This window comes from Oryzias melastigma, linkage group LG22, assembly GCF_002922805.2.
Source record: "Oryzias melastigma strain HK-1 linkage group LG22, ASM292280v2, whole genome shotgun sequence".
Taxonomy (NCBI): domain Eukaryota; kingdom Metazoa; phylum Chordata; class Actinopteri; order Beloniformes; family Adrianichthyidae; genus Oryzias; species Oryzias melastigma.
In genome coordinates, this window is record NC_050533.1 from 27,045,903 (window position 1) to 27,068,980 (window position 23,078).

Consider the following 23,078-nt stretch of genomic DNA (forward strand, 5'->3'; position numbering starts at 1 on the left):
CACTTTTAAGGCCCCATTTATAGAGGTCAACAGACAAAAAAAGTTGATTTAGGGTTTGGTGACCCTATAAAAGTACTGACCACAAGTCAAAAAAAAGATTTAGCATATGACATTTACTTATCAATTAAGGCTTGATGGTCTTGCTGGTCTGTTTTTCATTTTATTTTTTATTTTTATTTTGGAAGAAATACTGTGAATTACTGTGAAGAAATTCACAAGTAATTAAACACGTAATGAGTTATACATTATTTAAGATTCAATGGTAATGCCCCATCCAAATTCTTCCCCTACTCCTATGGCTCCTTCCTATCCCTACATTGAGCCCTTTAAAGAGAGAGTTGTATTCAAATTCGGACGACACTCCCGCTCGATGACGTCATTAATAGACGCTGGTCAGCTCTGTTAGCACAGTGCTGCTATTGCTCGGAAATACATAACATCATAAAAAAAGTCATGTTAAAACAAAATGTCATTACTTCCATTCATATGTAAACTTTTGTGCTTCAGAGCGCACCCGCAGGAATAAATGTGCCTAGCCTCCGCGGTACAGCGCGAGGCCGAACACACTTTCGGCGAAGGGCTCTGCATCCCTCCGCGACAATGGTTACCCTTTCACAAAACGACTTCTGACAACCGCTTCGCTTCCTCTGGACAACTCTTTCATTAAATGGCCCTACAATTGGAAGGATAGGGGAAGAATTTGGATTTGGCCTAAGTAGTTGCTCTATGTAGTTATATGATACTTCAATAAAACCTTTTTTGTAAGTTACACTGGTGATGAAACAAGCTGTTTTGACATACCTAACTGCAAATTTCCAACAGTATTTCCCTGTTTGATAATACAACTAGTAACTGATTATTGGAGTTTGGTCTATATATGGTTGGAAAAGTAATGGCTTAGTATTTTTCTTTTTCCCAAATATTGGTTGACTAATGGCAATCACAAACCGTTGAGCCCAAATGCTCCTCCAACAGTGTTTAAAATCATTTGAACTGACACCCATGAGACAAAAGGGTTGCTGAAATGCCAGTTGTCATGTTGGTCTTTTTTAATTCATTGTAATTCCTTAAATTACCAGTTCTTTTCTGGGATGTGCTCATTTATTGACTCAAGACCAGGGAGTAAATTAATTTTGTTTGATTGGCATTAACATAGTCAAATACGAATTTGAATTTGGTAATTTTGAACACCCCTGGGGACATTTGTATCCCAACCCACCAGAGTATTTATCACAGCTTTGTCAGCTGCAGCACTGCTGGAGAGTGCAACATGGGCTTGGTAAAATTCTGCTTCGTGGTACTTGACTTGTAGGATACCAAAACATTGTGTTAAATTCACATATTGTACTATTTTTAGAGATAGCCTAAATGATTATGTGTGAACATGATCAGATTTGAAAATGTTAATCTTTTATCTTTGGCTCATAAGTAGTCCCCAATATGCTTTTTCTGCCTGGAGGGGCTGCTGCATTTTTAGCTGATTCTATCCTACCCTGGGAACATGAATGAATTAGCACCTCTTCTTCTTAAGAAATGAAGCTAATTTATAATCTAATTATGATGATGTCTTGGAGATCAAATTAGCATTCTTTATGTTTGCCTATCTGAGTAAATATGGAAATCATTCCGTTGTTATCCGTGTTTTCTTTGACAAAAGCATGCGCTTGATTGTCACCTTCTTTACAGCATGAGCACTGCAAGCACTATCTTCTGTTCATGTGCACCTCTGAACACATGGCTGCAGCTAGCCTGCTTCCACACTCATTCATCTTCTCCGTTCCTAATTCTGGTGCCCAGCCAGCATGGAAGTCTGGCATGTTAATTAACAGCAAGCCAACCCGACACCTCCTTCGGTTTGCATCCTGTATCTCTCTAAACTCCCCGAAACATTCTCAATCAAATAATGTGCATGGTACCATAATCTGGGCTCATTTTGACTTTTCAATATCCCAATTTGGTATGTTTTCCATTTAGAAAGAAAGCAGCGTTCAGTGCTGCTCCCTATCATGCTCATCCCTTTTCTATTCTCCCTCCCCCTCATCTCATCTCAGCCCAAGGCCCGTGGGAAGATCTGACTCCAGGAGCAGACAGTCTGCAGCCCTGAATAAATGTAGAAGAGGGAGAAGGGGAAGGGAGGGCACATTAGCAGGCAGAGAGAGAGCAGAGGCGGGAGGACATCCATGCAGAAAGAGTCACAGACAGATAGAGAGGAGGCAAGGAGCTCAGCTTGTAGGAGCGGAGAGACATAGCATTTCAGCTGCCTCTCTCTCTCTCTCTCTCTCCCTAACACAAACACATGCTCACACACACACACACACACACACACCGCCACCACTGCTTTAGGGGATACCAGTCAGCTTGGAAATCCTCTCCTTTGTTGTTTTTGCTGTTGGTTAGTCTGAGCGGCAGCACGGCGTGCGCCTCTACCACTGGTGTGTGTGTGTTTGTGTGTGTGGGGGGAGTCGTGGAGGCGGCGTGTGAAGGATGCCATTGGCAGCACCCCGGTAAGTCAGCTTCTTCCGTCCTCCCTCTGTCTTTCTTTCTTTCTTTCTTTGTGCTCTCTCTGATCTGCAGTCTCTCCATCCCGCCTGGGATTCTCGCCTCTCTCCTCCTACCGCGCTCCTCCTCTCTGTGCAGCTCCTCTCTCTCCCTCCCTCTGCTCTGCTGCCATCTCTTCCTCCCTCTCTCTCCAGGCTGCGCCTCATTGGTGTGTCCTGATTCTCTCCTATTTTTTTTCATTAGGCTCTGGGCCCATTGGTCGTCTGCCTTCCAACCATTATCTCTACTCCTCCACCCCTCTGTCATCCTTTCTGCCTTCGCTCGCCCTCCTCCCCCCAGCCATCTCTCAAGTCGTAAAAATGATTTGCATGCAGGAGGAAAGCAGAACTTTGCAGTGAGCTCAGTGAGGGAATTGAGAGAGAAATAAGGGAAAGGCTGATAATAAGAGAGGAAGCACATTGTGGAGAACCAGAAGAAAAGTTTAAAGAGGCGAATGCAGCTGGTAGGTAACTTCTGCTTGTTTATTTCTGCTCAGGTTTTTGCATTGCTGATGATTGAGGCTGGCTGAAAAGATATAGTTCTGAATTCTTCCTTGAGCTCATCCAACATAGCTTGTTTTGTGTTTTTGCTGTTTTTGTGGTATACCTGAATGCAGTCTATAATTCTATAACTTTGTGAAAATGTATCTTTTTATTTTAAATGCAACTTAGGTTAAAACAAATCGAAAGATTTTACTGTCATGATGTTACTCTTTTGGAGGTTCCCTGTAGGAGTCTTGGTCCACCCCATGTGTCATGCCGCAAACTTTTGATGGACTTTCTTTTCCAGCATACTTGCCTTCTCCCAGGGCTGGTCATCCATGCCTTTGGTAGACCTAAAGCATTGTGGTCATAGTTAAGCTGGAGTCAGTCCTTGTTGACATTTGGTGAAAGGTGAAGAGAAAACTGAACGGAATGATTTTTTTTAATTATTATTATTATTTCACTGTCATCGTGTATATTTACAGTTGATTTTTCCCCCTTGATTCAAAGTTTCAGCTCTGCGTCTGTCCAAAGTCAGCAAGAATATCTGCAAGAAAAATTGAAACGGTGCTGCTGAGTTTAGAACTGTACTATATGAAACTTTTCTCCACAACTCTTCCTTTGCTGCAGCATCTTGTCTCTGTTTGCATGTTGTTGTGTTCCTGTGTATGTGCTCTCTTAGGTGGGATAACCATAACTACAGAAAGCAGATGTGCTTCATTCTGTTAGGACAGACAAACAAGCACAAACTGTGTTTACTTTCCATTGTTACATGTCTGTCTGTGTGCTTTCAATATCCACTAAACTAAGAGACAATGTGTGGACACATCTGGGGTCACTGAGGCTCAATGATAACATTCTGCCATTGTTATAAATGAGCAACAAAATCCTATATTTCATGAGGATTTTCACCTCCTCATGTGGAGATTGTGTGAGGGGAAATTAGGACTAGCTAATTGAGACAAAGCTTTCTTTGATATGTTTCTCGAGCAGCAGCAGGATGACAGAGAGGTCCTTCTCATTTGAAGGAGACTGGTGCTGGTGGGGCAAGGGTGTTCTGTTTGTGTCATTAAAGGACTTGATGTGCTTTGCAGAGCGACTTGAGGACAGGGAGACAGACGAATGTGATTAAATTATGGAAGGTACGCATGCTACCTGAGTCAGACTGAGACCAACGCTGCGGGAACAACCTTTCCTCCCTCGCTCTTTCTCTCTTCCTGCCATCATTCCTCTCCTCTCCCTGCCGAAGGAGAGCAAAAGGACCCAGCCCCTCTTAATCACAACAATCTCGTCAGAGCTGGAGGGGACAGGAAATTGGGTGCTGATGGGATTGCAGACTCTGGACTGTTAGGTCAGAAGATGCACTGTATGTGGTTACTGTACTGCGAGGCAGCTACCACCTGCATCCAGACAGGATTTGACCATTTTTGGAGAATTGTTATTTAAAGTTGTAAAGTAACAACAAAATAACAATTCAGTGTTTTTGCTGTTAAAAATGCTAAAAATGAGGTTGAACACATAAAATAATTTGAAACAGGAACACCTGGCTAGAAGTCCAAAGATAACTGTTGTTGCCAGACTAGAATCTGTTCGCTTAGAGGACAATCCTCGTACGTCTTCTTCTTAGAGTTGTTTGCTTGCCAACACAACAGCAGCTGATGTTGAGTGTGTTTCAGGGATTGCTGTACAACCGATATCAAGATTAACCTTTGTGTTCTCTTATGGGGTCCAGATGACCCTTCCCTTACGTTGATGTGTGACCCCGCCCATGTCAAAGGTGAACATGATTTCATGTCTGCCAAAGACACCAGGGAAGATAAAAAATCCTGGAAAATAGAGGTTCAGTGCGCTGTCTTGTGGGTCCAAATGACCCCACTTTTAATGTAAACATGCCTAGGATAGCACAAGGGATAAAGATTAACACAACATTCACACCTTTAGCACTCTGATAATATCCTGGTAAGGAGAGAAAAAGTGGATACTGTAAAACACTCACCTACATGGGAAGTATCATGGCATGAAACAGAAATCCCCACCACAAGTCTAGCGTAGAGAAAGCTCCGCCGGGTCCTCAGTCCCCAAAGAAAGAGACGAAAAACAAGCAGCAGTAATTAGCAGAACATGGCAATAGTTAAAGATCCACTCCTATGAAAATTGGGTTTGGTGTACAAAATAGTTTAGGTTTAAAACGGCATTTTTCTGAGTATTTCTTTATTCAAATCGTGTTGGATCAGGAGCAGATAAAAACCCACTGCTTGAGTTTGTGACGCAGTGACTGCCATGGGCGGCCCACAAACTCCCTGCTCCGCTCCATTCTGATCATCCACCTGCAGACAGATAGATCCATGAACGTCTTTGTTTTCCTCGTCTAAGATGGAATCTGGATCTAAACTGTATGGCTGGATAGATCTGATATTGATCACTGTTCTTGTTGCACTGCTAATGTTAAGTCAGGGTTGTGAGGGACTGTAAGCTAGCAGGACAGAGTTTAACCCTTGTGCTATCCTAGGTGTGTTGACGTTGGGAGTGGGGTCATCTGGATTTCAGAAGACTGTGCGCTGAACTTTTATTTCAGCGATTTTATTTTTTTTATTTATTTTTTTTCACTGGTGTCCGTGGCAGACATGAAATCCTGTCCACCTTTGTCATGGGAGGATCACAGATCAATGTCAGGATGGGGTCATCTGGACCCCATAAGAGAGATGAGGGAAAACAAAAGAATGCTGGGATATCAATGAAGCATTACTTGCGTGCCCACAGTCCTGCCATAGATCCAGAGGCGATTTTCTAATAAACTCCTGCTACTCTGTAGAAAATATGTTAAAAAGCAACACAGACTTTTAGATTTTGGCAAAAAGCAGCATAATCCCAATTAAAAGACCACTGAGAATATGTTAACAACAGATAAAAATACAGTTGACGTGGGACTCAAAGCTAGGCTCACATAGGAGTGTTTGAGGCAACACCAGAACAACATTTGCAGGGACTTTGAAAAGAAACTGTCATCCTAAAACCATCAGCTTGATAGATCTTTATAGACCTACAATGAAAATTGTGTTTTCAGTGTTTTTAACATGTTCTTGTAGCATTTTTACCATGATGTCGGAAATAGAGAATAGGATTAAAACTGCGTTTTTGAGTATTTCCCTATTCAAATCCTTGTGTGACAGGAGAAGATGAAAAAATCCCATTGGAAAAAGCTTGCAGTTGTTGCATACAAACTGCAATCAGTAGGGCACAAGCTCTCTGCTCTGCTCCATTCTGATCATCCACTTACAGACAAATAGATCCATGAACGTCTTTGTTTTCCTGGTCTGAGCTGGAATCTGGATCAGAACTGTATGGCTGAATTTTCCTCAATGTTTTCGTTGGATTTTGAAGGGCTGCAAGATAGTGGAAGACAGTGTAAACAAATGGATGACGGGGAAAAAAGTGCAGACTTACTCCGCACCAGCAGTCTTGTCCAAAACTCAGAAGGGAATTTTTAACAAACTCTTGTCGTTCTGCAGAAACTATGTCCTAGAAAGTACCATAAGTCAAAGGCTAAAAACATCATCATCATCATCATTAAAAGGCCTGGCTACACAGACAGCAGCATGAAGGACCCACACTAGATTAAGCTCATGGCACCCCTGGGAAGCAGACTTGGTCTCCCAGGTGCTAGTCTTACACCTGGCCAGCCACTTGTACCACTGGTACAAGTAAAATTGCAATCAGTCTAATGCAAATTTTGTGATAGATGATAGTTATGTGAAATCATGCCTTTGTTGTTTTTTTCATGAACCTGTGCTAGGCCAAGAGGAGCCATATTTCTGTGAATGTTTGTCAAGATACTAAAGGGAATCAATGCGTTCTTCCAATCAGTCTCAGTGACATGGTCAGATGAGGATGCCGAGGGGGAATGATCTATTTGAGCAGACACATTGTCAATACTGACATCCATTCAGTGTAATGTGGAGCCGCTCCCGTGTCCTTCACACGCACAGTGACGGTGCCCCAGCTGCTATACGCCATTAATTATTCTATAATGTAAATTTAATCTCATTCAAGTTCATGATATGCAACAGAATTTACAAAAGTGTATCTAAATACAGGAAAGAATACTTTAAAACACCCATGACAATTTAACCCTATTTTTATTCTAACATTTTCACTACAGTTTATTTTAAACAACAAGGAAGGGAAACGTTCTTCAATTAATTTTAGTTTTTTTTTCCTTGCATAATCTCTGAGCTTTCTGGAACAGTGAGACTGTCCCATTCTTGTGTAAGAATTCTAGAGTCTGAAGGTTTTTGGATTTTACTATCTTACATGTGTAGCCTATTTGTGGTGTAAGGAATCAATTAAAAAAAAATCATCTGAAAAGATAATATGATTGTTGGTTCAGGAAAAAAATTGGTGACATTTGATGAGGTGGCAGAAATACACAGAATACATCGCCTATCAATGTGGGCATTCCTGCAGGGACATCATGCGGGTGCCCCTCTCTGCAGACACACACACCATTCACATATTCGTGCTTTTCCCCTGGGAAAACGTGATCTATCTCCTGGCGGGCAGGCCAATTAAAAACCAATCAGGCTGCTTGGAGTGTGCTGGTAATGGGAAAGCCAAGCAGTGGAGGAAGTGGGGCTGATTAATGGACATTTTCACCTTGTGGCATAACAGCCTCCCACAGGCATCCATCACCTCAGGAGACGAGGCTGGCGGCACACCTATCCAGAAATGTTTGACATATTGTATAAGTTGCAAATGTCTGAGTGTACAATGATGAGCGTAAAGTGCCTTACTGGACTACCGTAGCTTTATAAAAATGTGTCTCATCTACAGGCCACTGATATCATTTGATGTATGACAGCATTGGGAGTAATAGCAGCCTGTGCAGCTCGGCATCTTTTCATTTTTAAGACACTGGAGCACATTTCAGCCCGAGCCTGAGCTGTTCACTTGTTTTGACATGCAACTAGTTTAATATTAATATTAGTTTATTCAGTTGTGCTGATGTTTTCAAAGCTGCAGTTTTTAATTTATTTTTTATAGATGTGGTGTTTTCCCACTTTTGCAGAAACATTTACTGGAGAGTCAGGGTGCCCATACTGAGGTGGACTGAAAACAGTGTTTGTGTCTTCCCCTCTCTGGCATTGTAAGGCAGCAAGCATTCAAAGGAGAATTATTAACCGATGTGAGCGAGGTTTGTTCCATTTCACAAGCTGCTGTGACCTACTTCACACAGCCTGGCAGCCAGCTGTAAATAAAGATTTTCATAACCTGCTTTGGCCTTTTCCCATTAGCAGCACAACTGGGCTTTGAAGAAAATTAGCAGGAGCTCAGGAGGAGCAGCACAGAAAACTGCTAAGATATCATCAGCACACTGGATCTGAGGCTGCTAGTGTTGTTGTTGAGCGAATACAATTAGCTTCCATGCTAATATGACCGAGGTTGCGTAAGCAGTCATGAAACAAAGGAAGTCTGCCACACATATCTGTAGGACGGAAGCAATGCAATAAACTGAGTAGTTGGAGAGATATTTTCATAATGGATTCAACATCTGGTCCAAAACTGTGCTATAAGAAGCAAAACAGCAAGAAATTCCTACAACCATCTTTCTAATACTGTCCAACCAATTACCCTTGTATTTTTCTTTGCAGCAGTTCCCGCATTCATTTATATACCAGTTCAATACCTTCATTTATAAAACAAGTGTTTTTTTAAAGAAAAGGAACATGAGCATGTGTTATTAGAGAATACAGATGTTCCGTTATTTGCTCTAGTTTCCTAAATGTATCCTAGGTTTTGATGTTGATGTGTTTGCCGTGTGACCGACACTTTTATCGCTAAGCTTTTGCAACTTGAACTGCCTTAAAATTTGGTCCTACTATAATTTTGGAACCTAAAGCATAAATGAACAAAGAAAATCTTTTACTAATAATTCCCTCCTCCGGAGGGATTAAGCTAAGAAAACAGCATCGTTAGTAATCAAGCATGTCCTCACACGATGTGGGTCAAAGAGGCCAAGAGCTAAACTAAAAACAGGAAGATTTAAAAAAATGAAAGAATAAATTTAACATGTGTAAAAGTCAAGGCCCTGGGGCCGGATCCGGCCCTCCAGGGAATTCTATCCGGCCCTCCAGATCATTTTATTTTAATAATAATAACAATAATAATACATTTTATTTCAAAGCGCCTTTCTGGTCACTCAAGGACACTGTACATTACAATGAGAACGATAATAAAATCAAGACAAGTAAAAACATCCTAAAAACAGAAACACGATCAAATCTAAAAAAACAAAAAATAAAATAAAATAAAATAAAATAAAATCAGCCACAGGATTAATGGTCGTGAGATCAGATAGAAAAGGCAGATTTAAACATGTATGTTTTGAGTTTGGACTTAAACACGGGTAATGAATCAATGGTCCGGAGATCAGGTGGGAGTGAGTTCCATAGTGTGGGGGCCGAGGGGCTGAAGGCTCGGCTCCCCATGGTGACCAGACGGATGGGGGGTACGGAGAGTTGGAGGGTGGAAGAAGACCGGAGTGTACGGACGGGAGTGTAAATATGGAGGAGCTCAGATAGATAACGCGGGGCCAGGTTATGGAGCACTTTGAAGGTGAGGAGGAGAAGTTTAAATTGAACTCTGAATTTGACAGGAAGCCAGTGGAGCTGTTGGAGGACGGGGTGATGTGATGAAACGGTGGAGTTCTGGAAATAATGCGAGCGGCTGAGTTCTGAACCAGTTGGAGTTTATTGAGAGTTTTTTGAGGTAGACCGGACAGAAGTGCGTTGCAGTAGTTGATGCAAGAAGTGACCAGACTATTGACCAATATAGAAGCGGAATCGACAGTGAGAGAGGGACGAAGACTATTAATATTGCGCAGATGAAAATGAGCAGATCGGGTGATGTTATTAATATGTGGTTGAAAGGAAAGGGAACTATCAAGGATGACACCCAGGCTCTTTACCTGGGGGGAGGGGGAGACTGATGTGGAGTCAATACAAAGTGTAAAATTTGAGATCTTGGAAAGTGTGGATTTAGATGCAACAAGTAATAATTCTGTTTTATCGCTGTTGAGTTTAAGAAAGTTTTTGGTGAACCAGTTTTTTATTTCATGCAAACAAGATGTTAGGGAGGAGGGTGGGAGGGAGGGAGGAGTTTGGTTTACTGGAGAGATAGAGCTGGGTGTCATCCGCGAAACAAGGGAAGCTGATTTTGAATTTGCTGAAGATGTTGCCAAGTGGAAGGAGGTAAGTGATGAATAAAAGAGGACCAAGGACAGAGCCTTGGGGAACACCGGAGGAAACAAGGGAAGAATCAGAACGGAAAGATTTTAGCTGGATGAACTGAATGCGGAATGAAACCAGGAATGTTATTAATGACCTGATGTTATCTTGTGCTCATTTCTATCTTGAAAAATTACACTTTAAAAGTTTAAAAATTTGTCATTCTACTAGCTTTTTGGACTATTTTGGCATTTACTAAGATTTTTAGGCTATTTTGGAGTTTAGCTAATATTTCAGCTGCATATAGCTATTTTGGCTAATTTAGGCCCTTTTTGTTTTTTAGGATATTTTAAAGTGTAGCTATTTTTTCAGATACATGCTATTTTGCTACATTTGCTACATGCTTTCTTTCACCTCAAAGTGGTTTGAAACTGGAAAAAAAAATACTAAACATGCATTTTGATTTTAACAAGGCTGCCAGCAGGGCTCTGTTTACAAAATCACTGTAAATCCGATTTGTCACTTTTGATCTCCCTAAAATCTCCTTGTCACACGTGGGCACTATTAGGTGAATATCCCTCTGTCTGATGGATAATTGATGATGGCATATGACAGTGGTCAGGCGGAATGGATGGGCTGCAGGACAGAGGATGAGCTGATAAGACACGAGTTGATTATTGAATGCCGTGCAGAGTGGAGCTGGCCAGACTGTTTACATGCAGGCGTCAGCCTGGTTCTTCTTCCAGAGGCACTAATCTGTAAAGTGGAAAGTGGATCTGAAGAGGGCATTGTATTAACCTGCGTTTGTTTCAATCAGAGCTCAAAGTGATTATTACTGACGACAATAAGACAGCTGATTAAATCCACAGCTTTTGGATGTATTTGTGGTATGTTGGCAAAGAAGAGCAGTTAATTGAAAAATTCAAATCAATGCGGCTGATTTGTGGAGCTTGAGCAAGCAGGCATCTGTGCCTGTGTGTATGCAAATGAAGGGATTCATGATTATTCTCTACATGGCTGTGTGCGTGTTTTTGCGTAAGTGGCTGAGGTTTCTGCTGCGACGTCGGGAGTCGGGCAGACATGATGTGCTCTGAGTCGCTGCGTCTCTGTGAGGGTGGCCTGACCTCTGCCTTCAGCTCCGCTTCACAGGACAGCAGCAAATGAGAGGTGTCATTGCATGACAGCAGCAAGGCTCCTCTTTAGGACTGACGGCTCATCGAACACACACGAGCGCACATACTTGCATTACCGAATGCACAGATGGGGGAAGGGATATTTGCACACATTCATGCAAATATGCAAGTTGAGGCAACGCCTGCAACAGTTCGAACATAAACAGACATAGATGCATAAATATTGACAAACATGCAGACTTCCACAAAGGCTACTGGAAATACAGCCCAGATCAATAGTTTTGTTTTGTGAGGCATGCAGTTTTTGTTTGTTGAACAATGATTTGGTTTCAATTTTGACCAATTAGTGCTTGCCTTTTGCTTTCCCTTGGTAGAAAATTCCACCCTGATGCAGACAGGATTGTGTGGAATAAATACTTTTGATTTGCTTCCATTGTCAGAGGCTTTTGTGACTTGAACAGACCATTTTTGTTCTTAAGACAAAGTTTTTGAGTAAAAGAAACACAGGAAAATCACTTAGTCTACCTTGTTTAAAAGTGCAGCCGTTCGGAGGTGTGGTAGGACATCCTTTGTCACACAGGCAGATATGAGCCAAGACAATCCAAGGAGAGGATTGGAAGTGTGTTGCTGCGTCTTTGGGGCTCAAAGATTCTATTTGAAAAGTGAGATGGAGCAGAGGGTGCTCTGTTATTTTTAAAAAAATAAGGCTCTCATTTTATTAAATCCAAGGTAAGAAGCTCAAATGGTTTAGAACAGATCATTACTTCAGTGAGCTGATGCTCTTTGCTAAGAGGACCAGATTTGATGAGATGAAACTGTGAGGGCCCATACTCTGTGAAGCCTTGTAACATTGAATGCAAACAAACTATTCAATGACATTTGTATTGCAACTGAAGGTGTAACAATTAATCAATAAATCAATTAATTGATTTCTATTCCTTCGATCCAACCAGATCGATCCATCTGAGGCAGAATCAAATCGATTCGACCTCTACCATTAAAAAAATGTTTCAAAATGTGATGAAAGGAAAATCTAATTGATCTTGTAAAATACCATTTGGATTGAGACAGCAGGTTTATTTTACTATGAAAGTAAAAATGACCAAGTTGTTTGTTTACACACAAGTACACATGGGGCCGTGGAGCAGCGGTAGGGCGGTCAACTCCCGACCGGAAGATTACAAGCTCGATTCCCGCCTTCGACCATGTGTTGAAGCGTCCACGGGCAAGACACTGAAGCCCACATTGCCTCTGGTGGGAGGTCGGCGCCAGTGTTCTGCAGTGGAGCCTCCACCAGTGAGTGACTGGGTGAATGGGTCTGTGACTGCAATGAAAAGCGCTATACAAATATACGCCAGTTACACATATTTAATTTATTATCTTAAAGAAATACCAGGAATCTGGAAAACTTCACCTGAACTGTTCAGTAGCAGATATTTATCTCTGAGTCTCACTGCTGGAAGTTTTAGATAAAGATGTTTTGGATCTGTTTTAGATCAGGGAATCAGATTAAATCTGAACAAAATCGAAAGTGAATTGAATCATCAACCGGAAATATCAAATCAAATAAAATTGTTAAAATGAAACGTCACACCCCTAAAAGGAATGAAATTCTTTTCACACGTTCACCAAAAAAAAAAAAATCTACATAAGTTTTTTTCTAAGATTAACATGAATTTCTCATTTGAAGACCAGAAATAGTTGATAGTTGATTTAATGACAGAAGTGTGCATTTGGCCCATGGACCAGATTTTTCCTGCTCTAAGATATATTTTCCCTTTTGTTTTGAAAATATTGACAATAGTTGAAATTCTTAGAAGAGAAAACTTAGGGTTAGTAAAGTAGTAAAAGTCTGAAATATGTTTTTTTTTTACTGAAACACTATATTTTTGGTGCATATTTATCTGTGGTCTGTCTTTAGACAGATAGATGTTTATTTGTCAATTTTAGTTTTTTTGTCATTGTTTTTTTCAGTTGAAATAAAGTACTTCTAAAAAAATGTGTGTGTGTGTGGGGGGGGGGGTTCTGTGCTATTTGATTTTATGATGAAATAGAGATTTGCATTAGCAAACACACAGATGCACGAAGATCAATTTATTCAAATCAAATTTCTCTATTTTTCCGGTAGGAACTTCCTTTCCCAGTTGGAACACTAAGCCGAGACAATCATCAGTAAAATCAATACTACAGTAAAATCAATCGAATCAATGCAATGGACACAAACTCAGTAAACTGTAGACCACATCAACTCAAACCTGCTGAAACAACTGAATTAAGATTGTATTAAAAAAAATGAATATATGATGGGGTCCAGATTTTTAATGTAAACATGCCTAGGAGAGTACAAGAGTTACAAAGCCCAAGAGGCCACTGACTGAGCTTATTAGCAGTCGAACTGAGGTTGGCACAAAGCTAGATCTAGCTCTCTTTGTCCTGATTGACAATGATCTGAATCTGCAACCTGAGGGCAACAAACTGTGGAGGCTGTGGAGAATGTGTGAGGCATCTGTGGCCATCAGTGAACCTTTGAATTCAACTCTTTTATTAGAAATTGTCAAGAGTGACTCTTGTTCTTTACCAACAATTTTACTGCCGATTTGAATGATTCTGTTAATTGTGGTACGATTACCAAGACGGAGTGAACCAAAGCGACAATATTAAATAGAAGATGGATGCAATGAAGCGTTTCTAAACAGCTACAAGGATGAAGGGATTTGGAGTTTCCAAATACAAAACAGGCATTGCTAGCATTTACCAAAGAGGTATTCACTGTTAGGCTGAAATGTGAGTTTGTGATCAATGATGATACCGAGGTATTTATATGAATTATTTCATTAATAACTGTGTGAGCGTGACAGAGTGTCCATGGTGGAAACAGAGGGTCATTTCTTTGGTTTTTGACACAACTGATTGCAGTTTCTCACAGGTTAATCTTAAATCTGTGCATTAGGGTGTTTGTCCATCAGAATTTGATTGCGTGTTACATGCTGCGACTGTAGTTCTAGCTCATGCTACCATAGCCTTGAGTATAATTTGGGTAAGTAGTTGGCGTCGGAAATAATTTGTCAATAAGTATAATAAATTAAAGGAGAGTAAGGAAAAGAAAGACTTTACTGTTAGAAATGCCGAATTCAGAATCCCGGGTCAACCTTATAGAAACTACAACCAGAATTTGCTGTTCATGGCCTCTGAGTCTTTCTGACTGGTTTAGGTGTTTTCTTGCTAGTTTTTATTAGCTAAATTAGATATTATAAGGTGTGGTAACAATTCTAAGCTTGTAAGTTGGGTTTTATTTTGAAAATCGCACTGATTCTCCATGTCACTGTGTTGGCTGACTTCCTGCCAGCTTGATCTGCTGTGTGTAGATTAACATGGCTTGCCTCTGGCTGAATACCAAAATAGACTTGGCACGTATCTTTAATGAAGCAGAGTGGAGGACGCTTCTGAAATGTACTGCAGTGATTTTGATAAAACACAGGACCAAACTGGCAGATATTAAGGCTTTTGGTGGAATCCTGCTGTGGGGTCAGCCTGACCCATATTGTGTGTCAGCTTAAGCTTTAGCCCCTTTTGTTTAGTAGAATTGACATATTTAATATTAACTCCATTTCAAGCCAAACACTAGGACCATTGATCTGTCACCACCTTGACAGGTCCATTGGTTTGATTGTGTATCTGAAATTGTTTTTAAACTGATCTTTACACTATGTTTCCTTGTTTTTTCTTTAGCTGCTTTATCTTTTTTATTTTATAAAACATTTGTGTACTTCAGTTACCATAGTTCTAGATTTCAGCATGAGCTTTCTTTGATTTGCCTTAAACATTTTTGTGTCACAGTTCAACCTCTAACTAAATACTCACTACATACAATATTGTAAATTTTAGGATTTTACTTGAATGCAGAGATGCCATATAACTTTTTGGGGGCTGTACTTATCTAGGTAACAGAAAGAGAAACTGCTTTCTTTTGCATGTGTGGTTGATCATGTTATCCTCACATCCCATCTGTCAGCATGTCTGTGCTCCACACCTTCTTTTGGTCTGGATCTAAATGCAGTGTATCATTCATTGTTATCCCACTCCCAGTAACAGGATTTTTCACATCCTTTTGGATGATTTGCTCAAATGTATTGTGAAGGAGAAGGGGTGTCAAAGCAAGTTTGGCCTTCTCTTCTTCATCTCAGTGCAGTGCTTAACGAGCAGGATGGCTCACATATTTACTGTTAACAAGGAGGATGCCGTCGTTTCTCATTCTCCCTCACCAATTGTGCCCCACAGTCCCATGCATAATAAATCAGACGCTCTGTGTCAGCATCATTCTCTGCGTACAGCTGAAAAAGTCTCAGTCTAGTGTGATCTGCTGCAAAATGCAGGAGAAATATGAAGCAGTGCACTCTGAGCTAGATCCTTGTTTCTCTTCCAGAGCTGCAATGTATTCAGGTCATTGCCAGGTCTCTGCTAAAACATTCCTCTCTTTGTCTGTGAGAACCAACATCTTGTTCATTTTACTCAAGTGTGCATATATCCTGCCCTGAATAAATTGCACCACACTTTTTACTTTTTCAGTTTTAGCCCTCTGCTGCTTGCACCCTGAAAGGAGGCCCTGCCCTATGAATGTGACCTAATTTTCTTGCTCGGCCCAGCGTTTTCCAAAATAGCTTGGCCACAGCAGCGCACATAAAACTCATTTCCATCTTGCGTAACAGAGACAAACATTCCTTTCTGAATAAGCTTAGTGGTATGAGGAAGATGCTAAAATTGTCAATTTGGTCAATTTAATAGTTTATGCAATCTGAACTAGATGGAGACCGAAACAAAGAAAACAGAGAAATGATCCACAAAGATCCACTGAGATCCTCTTTGAAACATAATCTATACCATGATCTTCACTATATTTCCTACCTGCATCCAAATAAGAATGTCTATACAGTTAGAAGCATGTTTTAGTGATAGTCTCATGTTCTTTCATAGCAAAATGACATTACAGAGCACTACAAGGCATGAACATGCCATTTTCCCATATCTACTCCTTGTTCCAGAATCTGCTTTAGACAGAGATAATGAGGAGTAGGGGGCTGAGAGACGAATCATTATTTTAGCCGAGGCTGCAGCGTTCCTTAACGGGGTCTGTAGGGCGCCTTCACCAAGCTAATGTAGAGAAAGAGAAACAGATGGAAGGCATGATTATTTGATCTGCAAAGAGCTCTTGGTGGGCTTTGTAGTAACTGGACTAGACTGCTTAGAGGCAAGAGAGTGGGTTGTATACATCTGTGGGTGTGTGTGTTCTGAGTGATGTGCGCTTAATGTGCCTGGGTGTGGGAAGCTTTTGCTTGTGTTTGGATTCCCGCATGCATGCATTAGGTTCATCTCTTCATGTGTTTGAATGCATGCGCTTTTGTGTGCTAACACCATTGTTGTTCCCTCCAGATATATGGACATCTTATAGGATTAAACAATAAATAGTGGCACAGGTTTGAGGCTGAGGCTCATTTAGACTTGCATGTGACAAGTTTTCTTTTCTGTGTCCATTGTTGACAGGCTGGTTTTGAATCATGCTTACATGGTGGCAAAAAGCAGTTCAAAGACACAAATATGCAACTATCTTATGTATTAGGAAGTCAGGATGTGCAGGAGAGGCAGTGCTTCACCTGTTATCATTCTCATCTGCCATCATAAGATGAACATTAATAATAAAATAAACATGTTCACTTGTCTTTGCTATAAATGCAATTTGTATGCACAGTTCTAATCATTTTACTCATGTTTAGAGTTAAAATATCTGTATTTTACACATTTTCTTTTCAGTTACAGCATAGGTGGAGAGGTGAGGCAGCACCGAGCTCTGCTCGAATTAGATGGTTCGGTCCCGTGCAAACCAGGTTGATTCTGTGACTTTAACTTACTCAGCATATGCTAATAATATAATGCTCTGTTTTTTAAATACATTCCAGCTTTTTTCTTATATATCCTTTATCTAATGGCTAATGTATTTCACATTTGTCTGTCTTTTCTTTCACATATTTATCAGACATAAAGCTGCACTGAAAAGAAACGTGGTGAGGCAGGGGGTTAATCTGACCCCAGCGTGAGGTTCTGATTGTTCTCCACTGGTTGATGACTGCAAAAGTGTTGGATGTAATGTCATTTAAAAATGTCTCAAGTTGGACTTTAAATCAAAATGTGAAGCAGTAAAGAATTAGTAAATAATGCTGGACCAACACATCTTCATTGAGACTAAGAGATGTCTAAAACTAAAAGAAGGGAATGAAAGGAACAATGAATGACATTTTATACATACTGTACAGTTGTTGGAGCCATATAGAGTTAGTTTGAGAATAAATAGGATTTAAGTTATTTTGGAAGAAATGAGAAAGAAATAAGACTATTTATGTTTAAGAGTTAAGTTGAGTACGTTGTTTGTGTTTGGCTTTAATTCGCTCCTCCCCACATTCAGCAGCCACCTGTAGCCAGGTGAGCCCATTTAACTTTGCTTGGAAGTCAGAAGGGGGAGGAGCAAAGGGTTTGTTCAAAATCGAAAGCACCCAGATAGAATCCCAAAGAATGGCAAATGGAAAAGCAAAGACATTGACCAAATCAATCCTTAAGATCCTTTATTGTTGCAGGAAGCCAACCACGGACTCGTTTTGAAATCATTTTTATTTTAGACGATGACATCCGCAAGACAAAAAACATCGGCGAGTACGTCATGTTTTTGATTGCGAGTTGGAACCACACTCCTCCCTGGAACGGCCAAGGTGGCTGTAATAATAGTATTTTATAACTTCTTCAGGGACCCAAATACTTCACAATAAAAGAAAGTTTAAAATTAGACAAATTAAGAACAAAAAAAAAACAGCATAAAAATATGTAAAGCAATTAGCAAGAAAATACATAAAAGAATGCAACAAAATGAATTAAAGAGAATAAAATACCACCGACTACTAAGTATTGAAAGCCATTCCTAAAAGATATGTTTTTTAGTTGAAATTTAAACTGTTGAGGTCAGAAGTCATGCACAGTTCTGCAGGAACGATATTCCATAACTGAGGGCCGGCAGCAGAAGCACAGCCTCCCCAGTGTTTCTGATGTGACCTGGGCACATGAAGCAGATACTGGTTGGCAGACTTTAAACCTCTAGAAAAACTGCAGACAGTTAAAAGCTCAGTCTAGTAAACTGAGGTGAGACCATGAAGAGCTTTGAAAAAAAAAAGTAAAGTTTAAAGTGAATTCTGAAATGAACATGGAGCCACTGAAGAGACCTGAGTATGGAGTGATGTGTTCTCGTCTGGATGTTAACAGTCGTGCTGCTGCATTCCGGACTAACTGGAGACGGTTTAAGATAAGAAGGACTTTTACGCTGAAGTCGCTGAGGGTTTGTCCAGAAGGAGAGGAGGATGGTCTTCATTTACAAGTAAAGGTTAGACCAGCGTGTAAGGATCTCCCAATCCAATCATGTGATCAAAAATCGGGACCGTTCACGTGGTTGATGACTCGATCTATTTCGGATGTCGTCCTCCGATCAGTATCGGATTTTTCATTTATTCTTATTATGATCAGCGCTTTATATTACAATCTTATTATTCCAGATAAATACTCCAGTAGATGACTGCATGTCATGAACAGATCACATAATGTCATTACCATAAAATGCGGAAGAAAACGGCAGCAGCTCAAGCAGAAGGCTAACGTAAACAATTCAGTCAAGCTAGCTAGATGATCACAGATTCAGACTTCAGGATCAATAACTCTTTTAAAAACACTTTAAACTGACAGCAACAGTGTCTCTGTTGGTTTGTCATAACACAAACAACAACCTATAAATAGAAAAAAGACACTTTTTGTTTCTTTTTTGTTTCTTTGTTAAGCTCTTTGTGTTGCAGACAGATGGCTAAACAGCAGCTGCTAACTGCTACATGCTAGCTCAGTGATATAACTCCTTAGGACCCGAGCTGTCCTTTGATATGCCTGTTTTATTTCTCTGACAGAGAAATCAAAGAAAAGAAAATTAGCTAATGTGGTAATAAAACCAAAAACGTGACATCTTTAGATTTAACAAAAGAATCACATAATCTTAAAAAAAATAATAATAATAATAAAAGAAAATTAATATGGATATGAGCTATATGAGCTATAATGAACACTCATCAAATTCATGCTAAAGCAAAGTCATAATTTATTTTTAAGAATTTTAAATGAGGACAGGAATCACATTTGGTCAAAAATGTTCAATAGCTCTAAAGATGTTAAAGCTAAAGTCACTAAACTTTATCACATGACTAATTATCACTTATATAACAAGAAAACTGTACTTTTCTCCTAGTTTATATTTGCTGTATTTTTACTTGTTTATTAAAGCTACTTCACAGAAGTGTTTTATTTAAGTTTTTAATGATAAAAGAAGGTTAATGAAATATAAATAAGGGACAACACTAATCTGTTTCTTCAATTTATTCATGTTTTAAATGTCTTATAAAAGTATCGGATCGGGACTCGGTATCGGCAGATACACAAAATCAAATGACTCGGAATCGGATCGGGCCCAAAAAAACCTGATCGGGACATCCCTACCAGTGTGCATATTCTGTGTGTGAGAGAGAGTGTGGTCCTCCTCCATGCTGCTGTGTCGATGTCGTAGCTGTGTTTTTTCTGAGGCATGCTGAACTATACATTTTACATTCTTCCTCCCCCCATGTGAACCTGTCGGCAGAACCTGTTTTATTCTATTTTTCTTGTTGCAATGCTCGAGTCATTGTAATGCACCTCTGCACAGTGGTCGCAGCTGCATGTCCATGTCTGTGCGCTCAGACATTGGCCTACTGTATGTGCAAATACTCTGTGTTGTATGTAGAAATGGTAGAGAAACATCCACTTTGACAAAACATACAACCTCTCTCTTTGTCCTACTGTCTTTGTCAGACAGACCGACGCAGTCTCCGAATGGGACACATTATCACATGTGGCTTCCTGTCAGGCAAGGGCTCAGATGACGTGGCTGGCTGGTGTGTGTGTGTGTGTGTGTGTGTGTGTGCGTGACTGGCGGGCCACACCTGTCAACAGTGCTCCACAGGCGTGGTGGTGATGCTATCTGACAGCCTGACTGCCAGGGAGGACGTGTATGCGTTTGTGTGCTTCGTGACCGTTTGGATGAGTCACTGTTGTGCCTCCGCTGCTATATTCCCCAGAGGACCCACTAGTGTCTGACTGGTGGATGCAGTGTGTTTGCCTGTGTGTGTTTTTCCCTGGCTGTGAGTTCAGAACATATTAACAGCTGGCCTCTTACTCATACAGTAAACAATTACGTTAAACCATCAAAATTTTTAGAGATCAAGTCTAGAGTGGTGTTTGCACCCTGCGCCTCTGCAACACTTTCAAATATGCAACGTGCTGAAACACTCACGCTCTCCATCTGCTGTGCTTGTATCTGCACATGCAATCTGTTTTAATTCATTGGGCAGATTTACATTAACAAATGTCTTATCAGGACCAAATGCAGAGGCTTGTCGTATGAAAATCATGTTGCTATAAAATACTTTATTTTTCATCCATTTACATGCCAAAGTGGCAAGGCTTGCTTTCTGGATGTGACGAGAAGGAACCGTTCTCCAATCAGGACCACTGCAGAACTAGCACTATGAAGCATTTGTACCCTCCAGCGTTCTCGGCAGCACATGCATTTGGCTGAAATATTCAGCCCTGCTCCCAGCGTTACCTTGCATGTATAATTACCGGATATGCTGCTTGCTGCTGATAACTCTCCCAAACAATGTTTGAAGGGGAAGGCGGCGATGAATTCCCAATGAAGTGTGAAAAAGACTGATTAAAATTGCTGTGGTCAAAAGCCAGCGCTCCAGTGTGTTCTGCTCCCATGGACCAGGGGAGATGGGGAGACAGACATTGCAGTTAAGATTGCAAGCTCTTTTTACCGTAATAGGAACTGATATTTTCTGGTCTTTTTTTAATGAGGGAAATGTATTTTCTAAAATTTTACTTGGTAAACATTTGTATTAAAATCTATACTATTGTTCTACATTAAAAACTACATAAAGAGCTTGGAAGATTATGTCTAAGCATTTAAAGAATCACCAGAATAGCAACAAAGGTTAATCAGTCTTTAAAAAGGATCGTATTTCAGATCATCCTGCGAACTTACCATTTTTATGATATATTATGTTTTTTGACAGTCTATCCATCCATCCATCCATCTTCTTGACCGCTTCTTCCCTTTCGGGGTCGCGGGGTGCCAGAGCCTATCCTGGCTACTGAAGGGCGAAGGCGGGGTACACCCTGGACAGGTCGCCAGTCTGTCACAGGGCCACAATCACACACCCATCCACTCTCACATTCACACCTAGGGGCAATTCAGAGTCGCCAATTAACCTATGAAGCATGTTTGTGGACGGTGGGAGGAAGCTGGAGTCCCCGGTGAAAACCCACGCATGCACGGGGAGAACATGCAAACTCCACACAGAAAGGTCCCAGCCGGGAGTCGAACCGGGGCCTTCTCGCTGTGAGGCGAGAGCGCTAACCACTTGCGCCACCGTGCAGCCTTTGACAGTCTAGTCCAATTGATATCTAAAATAAACTGCGACTGTCTATTGAGACAGCATGCAACAACAATTCAAATTTTCAAAAATGTTGAGTTAAAAATGATGCAAAACAAAATTTAACTCAGATGTCAAACAATAAATAACATTTATCTATTAAAGCTCATAAAAAGACATCCAATAATTTATGTTTACTACGACTGCATCAAATAAATTATAATCATTAATTTTTGAACGGAACCTAGCCCTTAATGTTTTTAAGCTTTATATGTTTTTGTTTGGTTTAATTGATCTTTTTTCCCTAGACGAGTCAATGGATTTGCTTATTTTGTCTCAAAACTGTAATGGTTGTTACTGCACCTGAACAACCTGCAGGAATCATTGTTGATCTTTCTTTAACTTACAAACATAAATGTATATTATCAGTAAATACATGTTCGTAAGCTGTGAGCACTAAAACAGACATTAAACATTCTGTCTTTCTACTGAGGCATAATGTTGGTATGCTGTTGAAAATAGTAGACTTCTGCACACTAAAATATCTGGCTGATCTTATCAAAGCTGCTGCATGTCTGAATTCCAATGATTTGAAGTTGAATCACAGCAGTACATATCTAATGTCAATTGCACTTATTTTCTGTCTAAAACAAAAGTATCAACAGGTGCATTTTCAAATCTATCAAATCTATCTATCTATCTATCTATCTATCTATCTATCTATCTATCTATCTATCTATCTATCTACCTACCTACCTATCTATCTATCTATCTATCTATCTATCTATCTATCTATCTATCTATCTATCTATCTATAGTTTGTATAGTGTTTCCAAACTACATGTTGTGCTGTTGTTGTTATTCAGTGCACTGAACTGTTTTCTGTATAAATGGTTTCTAAAGTTTCAATTTTTTTTTTATTTTTGGGCCGTGTACATTGACGCGTTAAGGCACACTATTAACAAATTATGATTAACGCGTTTATTCATTACCATAAATGAGACGGTGCAGCACTCCTTCGCTTTGCCTGGCGTGCAGTCATCCCCAGCGTTAAAACACTTCGTCTGGGGTTTTAAAATATTTAAAAATATTTAATCGTGTTTTAGTAATTTAATCTTGTTATTTTTTGGTTTTGATTGCTTTTTCACAAAAAGAGGACTA

The 23,078-nt window shown here is 40.2% G+C and overlaps 1 protein-coding gene across 1 annotated transcript in view; it reads left to right on the top strand.

Annotated features, from left to right (window-relative positions):
- Positions 1-2,565: 2,565 nt before the first annotated feature.
- The window catches only part of myt1lb (myelin transcription factor 1-like, b), a gene marked incomplete at its 3' end in the record, with an annotated part of 113,467 nt that continues 92,954 nt past the window's right edge, over positions 2,566-23,078 (top strand). The window contains 1 exon segment of the mRNA XM_036209921.1: positions 2,566-3,001.